The sequence below is a fragment of the Capsicum annuum genome, chromosome 10 (genome assembly GCF_002878395.1).
Source record: "Capsicum annuum cultivar UCD-10X-F1 chromosome 10, UCD10Xv1.1, whole genome shotgun sequence".
NCBI classification, from domain to species: domain Eukaryota; kingdom Viridiplantae; phylum Streptophyta; class Magnoliopsida; order Solanales; family Solanaceae; genus Capsicum; species Capsicum annuum.
Genome location: NC_061120.1, coordinates 188,359,392 through 188,374,939, shown reverse-complemented (window position 1 = coordinate 188,374,939; position 15,548 = coordinate 188,359,392).

Here is a 15,548-nt window from a genome sequence, read left to right as displayed (position 1 = left end):
AGTAAGTGGGGGTGAATGCAATAAGTAAAACTGATTATATATGAAATCTTAAAGCATGCATGCTAAGTGCAAGTGGACTCACCAAGAGGCTGAAATAAACTGAAAGCTTAAATATCTCAAAGCATAAGTAATAAACATAATCTGATCAGTTGGTGAATCCCTACACTTAGTTTCTTAAAAACATTACTTTTTTAATATAAGTAGAACTGAAGCTGGAAAGCAGTAAAACATAGACACTGTATGAATACTCGGTCTGAAACTACATGATGTAAGTGACAAAACTCTAAGATCGGAATATACAAGTATACTGAGCACGAATGCATAAGCATAACAAACCAAACACAGCATATACTAAGTTGATCTGATTAACTGAATAACTAATAGCTTACTACTGAATAACTGACGTCTGAATACTGAATAACTGGTATCTAGATACTATTAGATGGTATATATATACTGATCATGTAAAACTGAACTGCACTTAGTATGAATAACTAGACTAAAACTATGGGGTACTGTGCATATGAAATAAAGAGTAACTGAACAACATGAGATAACTGAGCATGAATGTGTGATAACTGTAGTATCAAAGAATGTAAGACTAAGTGTAAATCGATTATGTCACTAAAACAATTTGTAATTTTGTAAGACTAAATCTATATAACTAAATATCTAAAAGTCTGTACACTTAGTCAACCAAACCAAAACTGAAAATATACTAAATACTGACTAAAACTATGGGAGGTATCATATAACTAACATGCCCCAATCTAAGCTAATAAGGGTCCAACCTGTAACCCCAATCGGAAGGGTGTCAGTACTGTGCCAGGGTACTAACACTGGTTGTGTCGATCTTCTAAACAGGTGTCCCGAAGTACTAAGGAGTCACCCTTAACTGGCAGGTGCTCTAATGAGATATGTGCCACCCTCAACTAGCAGGTGAACACCTTGTCAACCCTCAACTAGCAGGTTGACATCTCTAACCTACGTTGGCTACATAGTTCTGGAACTCAAGGACTACTACTAAAGGTCACACCCTATAATGGAAGGTGAGACCCCATCCCTGGGTCGCTTGGTGCTAAATCCTACTCCAAACTAAAAAATACTAAAATACTAACTGGTACATGCACTGATAACTGATAACGAATAAGCTCAGGTCATGATATTCTAAAAATAACAGTGCATACGGATTCTAGGGTAATTATTAACATATAAACTGATAATGTTGTCATGAATATGAATATCTGAGTCTACTGATAAGATTCATGGATTAACCGTCTGAGTACTTGAAAGGCTGAATTTATAAAAATCACATAGGTATTGGGTATTCATAACCTACCAGCATAGAATGAGTATAAAATACAATATCAAACTTGAAATACTGTATTAAGTGTTTATGGTTCAAAGACCCAAACATGGGCATTTCATCAAACATGTGAAAATCACAAACTTATTCATTAGAATATCTTAAACATGAGGAAAATAATACGATTTCATGGCAAAAATCATAACTTAGGGATTTATCCTGAATCAACTGAACATGACATGGAATTACAACATTCAAAATATGATATGACCCATTCCACTTGGAATAACTTATAATCATAAACTTGAAATTGAATTAACAAGAGATTCATGGAAATTGTTCAACTTAAACATGCAAAACTCATGATTTAAAACCAAAAAGGGTTCTTGGACTCCATAGGAAAAAGGGAACCCATGGATGAACTCCCACATACCTTAATAGATGATTTTTTGAAGATTTCTTGAGGGTTTCTTAAACTTGAAGCTTGAATTCCTTGATTCCTTTTGAAAAGGTTAGGGTTTGGGGTTTGTTCTTGAGGAAAGGGGGCCTTTTCTTAAGAGAATTTGTAAGAAAAAGGACCAATAATGCTCCTTGGGAGATCCAATTCATGTTTATGCACAAGTTGGATGATGGTAAATAACCCAAATACCCCTTCAGCGTTTAAATCAAAAGCTGAACATATAGGCACCAGGCAACGCGGGCTCTATCCCGGTGGACTAGCCCAGGCAACACGGGCCTTATTCTGCTGGACTAGACCAGGCGACACAGGCCTTATCTTGCCAGATTAAGCTAGGCGACGTGGGCTTATCCCTGTGGTCTCACTGGTTTGCTTCTCTAAACGCGCCCCTACGCTTGTCTGAAAAATCCAAAACTCACCCGACATGTACTTTTGACCTCCCTAAACATGAATCAACTTTTCCTAAACATGAATTAACTTAAAAACCAATATTTTGGTATCGGAAAGGTCTATTTAATAATCAGTAAAGTCTAGGGGTCTTAAAAGTAACTAAGTCCTCAACACTTAGTGAAATGTTCAAGTCTTGGGCCCCTTAAACATACAACTGAGAGTTGAAATGAGCTAAGACTTTTACGGGGTATTACAATATCTCCCCATTGGGAATATTCGTCCTCGAATAAGACTGGTTAGCTGAGAACATTGGGGAAACTGAGATCATATACTGAACATGCATGACTGAAAACATAATTACATAACTGAGTCTAAAATATGTTACATTAACTAAACTGATTTTGTGAATACATGCAATGATATGAGAATTGTTAGAAGGCTGAGATAGAAATGAGAGATCAACTTATGAGTAACCATTACTTCAAGCTAGATCTTGTTTCGTGAAGAAAAGATGGAGGTTTTGTACATGAAAACTCGGGGTATTACAATACATCTCCCCCTTGGGATATTTTGTCCCCCGAATGCTACTGACTTGGCTAAAATACTAAGGAAAGACTGAGATAATACATGGGACACTTACATACTGGATCATGACTGAATATTTGGAATCTAGAACTGATGTATGATGCATGAACTGAACTGAATTCGCAAATTACATGGATGCAAACAATTTACCTCTTGGAATAGTCACCATATTCATGAGACTCCAGATAGTATGACTAGATAGAAAGATAGAAAACCATAGGAACTTGTCTGTCTGACTACTAGACTAGATTGCTAGCTATACGGACAGATTATACTGAAATCTAATGCTCAACTGGAGTATTTCTTTAACACTCTTTCTAAGAAGTTCTAATAACTTTAGGGAGAAAGAATCTTGGGCATAATTTGAATAAGATATCTGAATAAGGAATCACAACATTGCTATAATTCTGTGACATGGAACATAGGCCTACGAAACATAAGCTGGGGTAGAATTGTTATGCCTTAGACAATGTAACTGCTACTTCCAAGCTTAGACGTACTCCTCAAATACTCCCTCAAATATACATTCTATTTCAATACTACACTTCACTTGAGGCTACTTAAAATATTTACATGGGCATTGATAACTCTATCTACTGAAGTCTGAGCTGAACTGAATTCTCTCACTATGTTCAAGACCACTAAAATCTACAAAGTGCACACATAACACTATAATACTAGTCTAACTCGTGAATTCAATACCCCTTGCATTTTTACAACTTCTCATCTCATGAATAATTCTTATTACCACTTCAACAACTATATTCAACCTCTTACTAGGAATTCACTAACACGCATTGTATTTATCCAGTTATACACCAACATGACATTCAAGCCTATCTTCATAACCACATATGAACTTCTAAATAAACACCTATAAAAGCATATTTCTTATATTCTTCAAACCTCTATCATTAACAACTTGCATGCACTACCCCAAGAAAACACACATAAAATTCTTGACTAACCAAGACATATACAAAAAGCTTTACCTCAATCGTCCTTCAACCCTATAGCCTCGTATAAAACAAGCATGCAAAAATCTTTTCCTAACACTAAACATTTACTCGCTCCTAGCTAAACACTTGTCCATCACCACTATCTTTACATAAGAAGAGGTCACTGAAAGTTAGAACATGAGGACCTGAAGCATGAAAGAATACTATACATAACTTGACACTAAACTGAGGCCTAAGTGATAGAGTATCTATGTCATGGATTCACTAAAGAGATCAAAACTGGGGATATATATGACATAATCTGAATTTTGCTGATCATTAAGAGTGTAACATAAGTACCTAGAACTGATCATACTGTAAAGCATGAGTACATGAGTCTTGAGCTGCATGACCTGAGTTTGGAGTTCACAAATTTCATGGAATATGATTCGTACTGCTGAGTGAACTAGAACTCCTCATACTAGGGACTGGGAGCTGATATAATTCTATGGAAAGTGCATGAATATGAGTTATGATCATGGAGCTGACATATAAGGCATAAGTAGATATCGTTATGACTAAAGTGCAAACTTTGCATTGAGATAAGAATGGGTCAGACATCTTCCTCCCCTACTGTTGCTCTACAACACACCGGCCTTACTAGTAGAATTTGAGAGCCTGACTTGGTTCCTTGTTCTATCATCTCCCCCTTAGCTGTAAACCATCATTCTAAGTTTGTGGACCCCTTAATAAACTCTAAACTGAACGGCAATCACTTTACTCAAGAGTCCAAGATATAAAAATACACATAAATAATAAACTCACCCTAAAAGACTATACTTGATAATATAGGGCCCACTACTAGTACTTTCTTCTGATATATAATTCTTAGCTTTCTATAGCCCCAACAATCCTCATATAACAACTTAAATACTGACTAACTTAGAATTTTCAAGAGTATTACCATACCATGAGTTTACACCATCTAAAATTTCAACTCTTCCTTCTGTTAGCTCAATCATCCAAGATTCAAACTTAGATTCTAACACTTAACATGGATATCCCCAAGCATTTAATGGAACATATTAACTTTCTTCATAGCCTACCATTATCATATCTCTAAACTTATATTTTTTTCTAAACCATGAGAATTACCATTACACCAACATACCCTACATTAACAATATATAATTTTGAATCAACATGCATAATCTTAAATCAATAACATAAATTCTTGCATGTACTACTTCAAGCCTAATGGTTCGCATTTTATACAACTAGACCCATGGATACATAATCTACTAAATCTAGATAAACAGTATCCCCACTTTACTGCTGCTTAACTTTTGGGTTCATTCTTCTAACTCTAGGTCACATGTTGTCATAGGATTCTGAGGAGGGATCTGAAAGCACATCTAACATCAGCTTAGTGCATGATTTTTATGAACATTAATAAAGTCCTTCAAACTTATGAACTTAAAAAAACTGATAGGATACTTTTGAGCCTATGTGCAATCCCATAACTATCTGTGCGGACTATCTGAGAAAACTTTATCTGCAGGGATTTAAGCATCACCATTTTTGTTTCCTCAATAATAAGGCATAGTATACACGAATTGATTAATGTGAGAATCTACATAAATTTCTTAGAGAACACTTCTACTATATGATCTAAGATATGAAAGGAGGGAAACATTTCTTAAATGCCCTGTAGTCTCTCAAAGAAAAGTATAGACGTCTCCATACCATTCTATAAGACTCTACTAGACATAGCATCATAGACAACCTAGAAAACTTAAACTCTGTGCTATGATACCAAGTTTGTCATGACCCGAGGCTACCCCTAGTCATAACATGGAGCTTGAAACCACAAGTGATCCCAAGTCAACCCATAAACTGGAATGTCTCTTGAGCAACTAATTTAATATATATTAAATATCTAGATCTGATATGCGAAAACATAAGCATAATGAAATCTGAATAAGTTGATAGATAATAAAGTTTACAATCTAATAAATCTGAAGAGAAAAATTGAAATTACATGACTGACTCTAACTTACATCTATGAAGCCTCTACTATACTGACTATAGATAGCTGGGACATGCCTCTAGCTACCACTAATCAATATTTATGAATAATAAAAATAAAATATATGATCCAAATCTAACTGGAGTCCCCAAAATAGAAGAACTCATCACCTGCTGGCTGGAAACAACAACTTTTTGATCGATGTGTGGGCTACAACTGGTACCTATATTATGAAACAATGTACCAACACAGACATATATATGGATCAGTACTTCTGGAATGTACTGAGTAAGTGGGGGTGAATGTAATAAGTAAAACTGATTATATATGAAATCTTAAAGCATGCATGGTAAGTGCAAGTGGACTCACCAAGAGGCTAAAAATAACTAAAAACAGAAGTATCTCAAAGCATAAGTAACAAACATAATCTGATAAGATGGTGAATCCCCACACTTAGTTTCTTAAAAACTTTACTTTTGTAATATAAGTAGAAATAAAGCTGGAAAAAAGTAAAACATGGATACTATATGAATACTAGGTCTGAAACTACGTGATGGAACTGACATAACTCGAGGATCAGATTATACAAGTATACTAAGCATGAATGCATAAATGTACAAAACCAAACATAACATATACTAAGTTGATCTGATTAACTGAATAACTAATAGTTGAATATTGAATAACTGACATGTGAATACTGAATAACTGGTATCTAGATACTTATTAGCTAGTATTTATATACTGATTAACTGAAAATTGTATACTGATTAATTGATAACTGAATGTTGGTACTGTAAAACTGAACTTTACTTAGTCTAAATAATTAGAATGAAATTGTGGGGTACTGTGCATATAAGATATGGACTAACTAAACAACATGAGATAACTAACCATGATTGTATGAAAACTATAATATCGGAGAATGCAAGACTAAGTGTATATCTATTATGTCACTAAGACAATCTATAATTTTGAAAGACTAAAATTTGTATAACTAAATATCTGAAATTATGTACACTTAGTCAAGCAAACTAAAATTAAAATACACTGAATACTGACAAAAACTATAGCAGGTATCATATAACCGACATGCCCCAATTAAACTAATTAAGGTCCATCCTGTAACCCTAGTTGGAAGGGTGTCAGTACCGTGCCATGGGTACTAACACTGGCTGTGTGGATCCACTAAACTAGTGTACCAAAGGAATAAGGAGTCATCCTCTACTGGCAGGTGCTCTAATGGGATATGTGTCAGCCTCAACTGGCAGGTGAACACCTTATCAACCCTCAACAGGTAGGTTGACATCTCTAACCTATGTTGGTTATGTAGTTCTTGAATTCAAGGACTGCTACTAAAGGTCACACTCTCTACTGGTAGGTGAGCCCCCATATCTGGGTTCGCTCGATGCTAAATCCTACTCCCAACTAAAATACGCTAAAATGCTAACTGATACATGCACTGATAACTGATAACTAATAAGCTCAGGTCATGATATTCTAAAAATAACAGTGCATACAAATTCTAGGGTAATTATTAACATATAAACTGATAATGCTTGTCATGAATATGAATATCTGAGTATACTGATAAGATTCATAGATTAACTATCTGAGTACTTGAAAGACTGAATTTATGTAAATCACACAGGTATTGGGTGTTCATAACCTACCAGCACAAAATGAGTATAAAATACAATATCAAACTTGAAATACTATATTAAGTAATTATGGTTCAGAGACCCAAACATGGTCATTTCATCAAACCTGTGAAAATCACAAACTTACACATGAGAATATCTTAAACATGATAGAAAGAATAGGATCTCATGGAAAAATTCATAACTTAGGGATTTATCCTGAATCAACTAAACATGACATGGAATTACAACATTCAAAATATGATATGACTCATTCCACTTGGAAGAACTTATAAGCATAAACTTGAAACTGAATTAACAAGAGATTCATAAAGATAGTTCAACTTAAACATGTAAAACTCATGATTTAAAACCAAAAAGGGTTCTTGGACTCCATGGGTGAAAGGGGACCCATGGATAAACTCCCGTATACCTTAATAGATGATTTCTTGAAGATTTCTTGAAGGTTTCTTGAACTTGAGGCTTTAATTCCTTGATTCCTTGTGAAAGGGTTAGGGTTTGTTCTTGACAAAAGAGGGGCCTTTTCTTGAGAGAATTTGTAAGAAAAAGGACCAATAATACACCTTGGGAGATCTAAATCATGTTTATGCACAAGTTGAGTGATAGGAAATGACCCAAATACCCCTTGGGCGTTTAAATCAAAAGTTGAACATATAGGCACCAGGCGATGCGGGCTCTGTCTCAGTGGACTAGCCTAGGAAATACGGGCTTTATCCCACTATACGAGGCTAGGTGATGCGGGCCTTATCTCACCAGACTAGACCAGGCGACATGGGCTTATCCCGGTGGCCTCACTAGTTTTCTTCTCCAAACACGCCCCTACGCTCGTCTGAAAATTTTAAAACTCACTTGACATATACTATTGACCTCCCTAAACATGAATCAACTTAAAAAAAATTAAGGTTGTAAAGTTCGATTGAAAATTTCGTAAAGTCTAAGGGTTTTGAAAGTAACTAAGTCCTCAACACTTTTTGAAATGTTCAAGTCTTGGACCCCTTAAACATGGAACTGAGAGCTGAATTGAGCTAAGATATTTATTGGGTATTACATACTTTATCCATATTTAAAGGAGATTGGGATCCCAAAGTTTACCTTGATTGGGAATGGCAATGCGAAAGAATCTTCAAGGTTTATATTATGAGTGAGATCGAACAATCCACATATGGCCTTAGGCACATTCAAGGTTTGCCCTTTGGATGGTAGGAACTTTTAAGAAATCCCAATCTAACATGGAGTTCCTTTAAAGAGTTCATGAGGTTAATCTATGTCTCAAAGGGATTTACAAAGCTTGACAATGGTGATCCAAGAAGACAAGCTTGCTCAAGATGGGTAGAAATTTGTGGAGTTCTAAGATACATTCTTATCCTTGATAATTGGTGTCATGCAAACTACATAACTCCTTCTATGGTTGACTATCTATGGATACCTCGAGTGTCCATGCATTTTATATACTTTTTGGAAGGCTTTAGAGTCTCAAAGAGCGTGAAGATTTCCTTTACCCAAGATGGGTACTATGAGGAGGTGTAGTATGACATATTCCCCTTAGAATTACAACACTTATGTTTGGGTACCAATAGGTTTGCATAACATAAGGTTCCAAATGTGAAAAATTGGCCTAATACTGTAAATAACCAATGGGGAAATCATATCTTTCCACCTACTCTTCCCAAAGTTCAAGGAAAGATAACCACCTACTCCAAGCCTAATAAAAATAAGAGTCAAAATATTGAGAGGAGTAAGGGAGTTCTGGGTGGCAATCTAAGAGAATAAAAAGGAGAGGTTGAGAGGAGTGAAATAAGGGGGTTGCCACCAGCTCAATCTAACTTTGTTTGTCCTTCTCATAGCAAGGACATGTGTATAGGTACTAACATGATAAGTTGAGGAGAACAAGTACCAAAAGAGAAGATTTGAAGAAGGCATTCTTAGATTCTCCGAAAGCTTATGAAAGACCTTCACCCCAAGGTAAAGAAAAATATTCTCAAGAGCTTCAAGGTAACATAGCTAACTCTTGCACTTTAGTACATGTGAATGATGATTGTGTGGATAGTAGCCTATTAAGTGTAAGTAGTAGCTTTCCTATGTGTGAGTATCATGAGTCTTTACCTCTTGTTGATGATTTACCCATTGAGAATGTAAATACACCAGTTGATCCCATTGATGAACGGATTGATTCTTCTTGTAATATCAATTTGAGTCCACTTAGTATTGAAACAAATGTGATAAATGATGAAACATTGTCTTGTGAAATTTTTGTTGATCAACTCATATACAAGACTAGCCCACCACTTAAGGATGTTTGTGATGTGATTAAGGAACCTCAAGTGAGTGATGATATCAAAAATCTTCGTCAAGTAAATAGGAGTGACCCTTTGATCATGACTTCTAATGAGGATCCTATTACTTGTTTGGCTCATAGGCATAACCATATATTTATAACATCTTTGACACTTGATAGTTGTCTTTTATAGAGTGAACTTGCATATTCTAAATCCTCTTCATGGATAGATCCTTCTTTCTTTAAGAACAATATCTTGTTTGAAGATAATGAAGTCACTCCAAGTGAATTACCTAGTGGTGTGGATAGAATTGATGATATAGCTCATATTGAGGGCTATATCCCATATAACAATTCACAATGGTGAGACAACATTCCTCCTAAGGATGTAAATCTCTTCTTTGAAGGTGGGAGTACTCTTGAGGTAAAGAGATGTAAAGTTTTGGAAATGATTGATCAATTGGGTGATGATAACTTCGAATTACTTGAATGTTTGAGAAACCCAACTAGTGATTGTTCCTATGAAAATGATTTGGTTATGATCCTTTATATGACACCCTACCCTTGTTTGATAAATATAGGTATAAATTTCTTGATTCTATGATAACTTGAGTCATGATACATTTGATGTTAGTGATGGTATGTGTCTACTTGAGGATTCCTCCGTTGCAAGAGAAAGTGTCAATTATTTGGAAATTGTTTCTTTTTTTACTTTGTGTGCCTCTAGTAATGAGATACTTATGGTGATGATCTTGAATATAATAGTGAGTATATACATGAGGACACCTTAGATGAAGTTAACTTGAGTGATACCTTTCTCTACTCCCTATTTTCTTTGGATGCTACTTATGCTAGCGTAGGGAGTATACCCTTTTGTTTGGGTAATACCTTTAGGTAAAAAGACTATTGTCTAGACCCATGTCTACGGCCACTCTATCCATTTGAACCTAGTGACAAATTTGAATGTGGTGATTTCCAAACACACAACTTGATGCTTGGTCTAGATGATAAGTAAAGTTTGAATAAGGATGTTGGTATCCTTCCTATAAAGAAAATACTTTCTAGGGGATTCATAATACACTTGATGGACCAATATTATTTAAGGGAAAGATATCCAACAAAGATGAGAGATTTTTAAAGAAGGGGAGCCATGAAAAGATCCAAGAGAGTTTGCCATTGTGTGTTTCCACTCTTAAACTAGGTTTCGCTACTTGTGGGTCAAGGAGAGAGTCTTCTCTCAAAACTAGTTTGGATGAATTTCATTTATGTGATACCCTTGTTCATTACTTGTGTGAAATTGATGACCCTTTACTTAAAGGTGGCATTATTCTTGAGACCCCGAGGATAAATGTGTCATTTTCTTTTTGGGGTGTTGCTTATATACTTACATCCTTGGTTGACATACTTGTTCTTAAGTTGTATGGATCACAACTTATGGAAACCAAGTTGATTATTTGTGTATGGAAGAGTCAATGGATGTTAAAGATTTCTTGCCACCTTCGTCGGGTTGGGCAATCTGAAGTATCTTATGGGACTCCTTTGAGCATGTGTAAAACCATAACTATAGGTAACCGAACTTCTTAGGGAAACCCATTTTTTTGGATTGGTATAGTTTCTAGTAGAGTCCCCGCTCTTACTAGTAGCATGACTCCATTAGTGAAATCCCTCTCTTGGGAGAATTGTTTGAAAGAAAAAGGTTCTATGTACTTAAGTGAATTGATTCCATCCGTATGTGCATTAAGTGCTAAATATTTTGAGCCAAATGTGATTCTTATAGACAATATCACCTTGGATGATGCTTTTATACTTGATTCCTTTTTAAACTACCTCTTTGTCTATGATGATATCCATGCTAGTCTTGGATTTGTTATATGTAGAGGTAGGGAACTTGTTGGTTGATCCACTTGGTTGAATGACAATGCTATATCGGTATTGTGGACTTTAAAACCAATTGAGGCACCGCTCTTAATGTGGTCTCTTAAATAGGTAATGAATCAATTATGTCTTATGGCTCCTAAGGTGAAGGTAGTCTTACCTTTTGGATTATTTGATTCAATTATGACCTTTGTGGTTTCCTTATCCCTTGATGAATCCATAACCAAATCCTTTGAACATTTTTCAATAAACTTCTAATGTTTAACATGGAGGATTCTTGGTTATAATTTAAGTGTGTACAACCTTTGTATGATGATATGATCGCTCATGCCAACCCTAACCCTTATACCATGAGGATTTTATGTTTGTTTGTCCTTCCCTTTTTTTTTGCAAGGTTTAGATTCGAGGTTGAATCCATTTCAAGAAAAGGAGGATGTTAAAATCCAAATGGACACAAAATCTTTTGAACACATTATTGAAGTCCAACATGAGGAGATCCAAGCCATGATTATCGAAATAACTCAAGAACACACTTGGAGGACCTTCTTTGAGCTCCTAAATCCACAACTTCATATGTGGTCGATTGCTTGGAGCTTGGAATACGTTTTGAAGAGACAAAAGACCCTACTAACTAAAGGAGAAGGTCATGATAAGACCCTCGAAGAGCTCAACCAGCCATTCCATGAACCGCCTAAGAAAGCAAGTGAAAGAAGGATCACAACCTCACAAGGATGACCAGGACAACGACCAGCTAAGGAGGCGATGACCAGTCACCAAAACTGTCCCTCTAGGACAGAATATCATTATCGGTAATCTTTTTAATTAGTGCATGGGCCACTATGGGGCCTTAATGTAATAATTTAGTCTTAAATTATAAATAGATAGCTTTAGGTCTTTCTTCCTTAGTCTAGTTTTGATATTGAATGATGAATTCATAAAAACTCCATTGGGAGTGTTGAGTGCTTGAAAAAGCCAATGTTGAACCTTATTTAGTAACAGTGGTTGTAATGGAGATCCTATCCCCTTTGTGTTTAACGTAAGATTTAGGTGCTCATTGGCAATCATTAAGGAAGGTTATAGGGTTTGAAATACCCTTTTGATTGCCCTTTTATTATATTCTTGTGTTTATCTTTCTATCATTATAATTCTATCCCACTTTCATTTTTTACATTTAGATTCACGTTTTCATAGAGAGGATTGCATCACAAGGCCCCAACAATACCATGAAATGAAAGAAAGCATCAAACATCTAAAATAGTCCGCCTTCCTAAAGATGGAGGGCTCACCAACTCGGATAGTGTTTGACCAAATCTTAATATTGTACCGGACGGTGAGAATATGCCTACTAACCTACATCATGAGACAATGTAGCCGCTCGATTACGATCAATACGTGAAATTTATTGGCATGTAGAATAACCCAAAACAACATATACTTTATAGAAAATAGACAAGAGCATAGGAAAACAACTTACAATATAGAAGTCAAAACACATGGCCATGAATAAAGGCTTCAAATAATCTCTTAAAAGCATATACTTAATTTTTCTCTTTAATTCTGAGCTAGATGCTGTCTCGACATTCTATTTATCCACGGGCTAAATGGGTTCGGCATTAACTCGTCGGTCAAGCCCCCAACCTATGTTTACCGCAAGGATCGGAGACTCTACTCTCTAATACGACAAAAAATCACAAGCATACAATGATTATCCATATTTCATGATAGAATCAATTCTGCATAGACAAAACATAGTTTCAGGCAATGAGTCTTTCAAACTCATGCCTTCTTATTTAATCATCTATCTCTCTTTAAAACCAATTTTAGTTTCTTTAAATCATTCGTCCTTCTTGAAAATTCATCTCTTTCTCTTTAAGGGTATTCTCTAAAAGGTATCATCATACCTAGACTTGTAAGCCATATAAATATATCATCTCTAATTTTTAACCCTTCTTTCAAAAACATATAGCATTAAACACTAAAATGATTCAAATATCAAATAAGAGTTCTTTTTCAAATTGACATACAAGTTTAAGTAAAGCATCTTTCTTTTAAGGTTTCTGTAACTCTTAAAGATGGTCATCTCTTTCATAATCACATACAATTTCCATGAGAAAACAAGAACATTTAAATACAAGAAACACCCTTTGAATTCATATAAATGGCAATGTGTAATTTGATAATAGAAGCATTTGAAACTCAACCTTTTCATCATTCATTAAATAGTCCACAACACTAGTTAAATGCATAAACTTTATCATAAAAGGGGTTCATACTTCGTGCTCTTCAAATAATTCAAAACCCGTGTCATATATATACATATATAATTTAAAGTATTGTACAACATAATTTTCAATCCCATGAGTAGTAAGGTTGTTCTACATACCTTTTGACAGAAGGAATTTGAGAAAACTTAACTTTGAGCCTTGAATTTGGAACCCTAACTTGAAATTGATGTAAAGACTTACTTGATTTGAAGTTGTTCCACCTGCCCTTGATGATGAATTGATGAGAAAACATTGAGGAGGAATCTTAATCTTTAATCCTTCTCGAAACTTTACAATTGGGAGTTTGGGGTTCTTAGAAGAGAGGAGATATTAGGGATTTAAGAATGATCTTAATAGTTTAGGATAATTCTAAGGATTTAAAATGGATTGGGAGAGCTACATGGGGTGAAAGGGCCAGCTTTCCCCTGATTTAATAAAGAAAAGCGAAATTTTACATCTGGTGAAGGGGGGTCATATCGTAGGACTGTCACGATCCAAAAAAGGACCTGGCCTTAATGGATATCTTGAGTCCGTCGAGGATCGACGACCACCCTATTTTCCTGGTCAATCAGAACACAACACCTATATAACAGCAAGAGCAGATCTAAGAGATCATATATATGAAATAGAGAAACCAAATTGAGGTTCTAAGTACTCAACAACATCCCAATCCACAATTATCCACAAAGCCTCTAAAACTACAAAACACAACCTAAGTTGGGACATGCCCCCGACAATAGCCAAAAGATACAATAGAACAGTCTGAGACACAAATGAAACCACAATTATAAAATGAAGGTCTTTCGGAGAATAGAAGCTCACCACTTCAATCTGACTCACGAGCTATACAACGATCACCTAGTCACTATGTAAAAAAAGTAGAAGTATCTTTGTATCCTGCATCGCATAGGGATACAGCATCCGAAGATGATTAGCAAGTTGAACACTAACATGTAACTCGGAGAAGGGATAAAATAATGCCAAGTCAGAAATTATAGTAAAATCCACCTGCACACAGTATATATATATTTATAACATGCTGGGATAGGGAAAAATTCTTAGCAAGAACATAAAATATTATCCTGGGTTGTGTAGCGTAACCGTCATAATAGTATCCACGGGATATATAGGCCCCATCTCTTACCCCCTGGTAGGGCCATAGGGTGTGTAGGCACACGAACCAGGGAATAATCATAACATATATGCATAGAGGCCTCGAACCTCCCAACCATATATCAAGGGTGACATATACATCCGATCATAAAGCAAGGGTGACTCGAATACCCGGTCATTTTGACACCCGCGCTGGCAAATGCGGTTTTTAATGGTGGTCCTTCGGGACCTCCACTTTCATGGATTAGCTACACAACCTCCTTTAATCCCAATTAAAACATTTTTCACATAACCCATTCATTTAATCAAGGAGTCATTCTTTTAGGCAATATCAAGTGTTAGCATCATACCCACTATAGGTTTCAAGCGAATGTCATCATGCCAAATCAAATAGCCAATGGGACTCTAACCCACTAAACAATAGGACTCCGACCCATCTATCCAACTATGACTCTAACCCATCGGCCAATAGGACTTTAAAATATTTAGCCAATTGAGACTTAAACCCGTTTAGCCATCTGGACTCCAAAGTTCCATTTCAAAATCAATACATGGCCATAAAGGTCTTTCAAATCATTCATGTTTCATTAGCCTTTTTATGCAATTGCCATAATTCAAGAGTAGTTCAATGTGCATATACTCATATTAAAAGCCA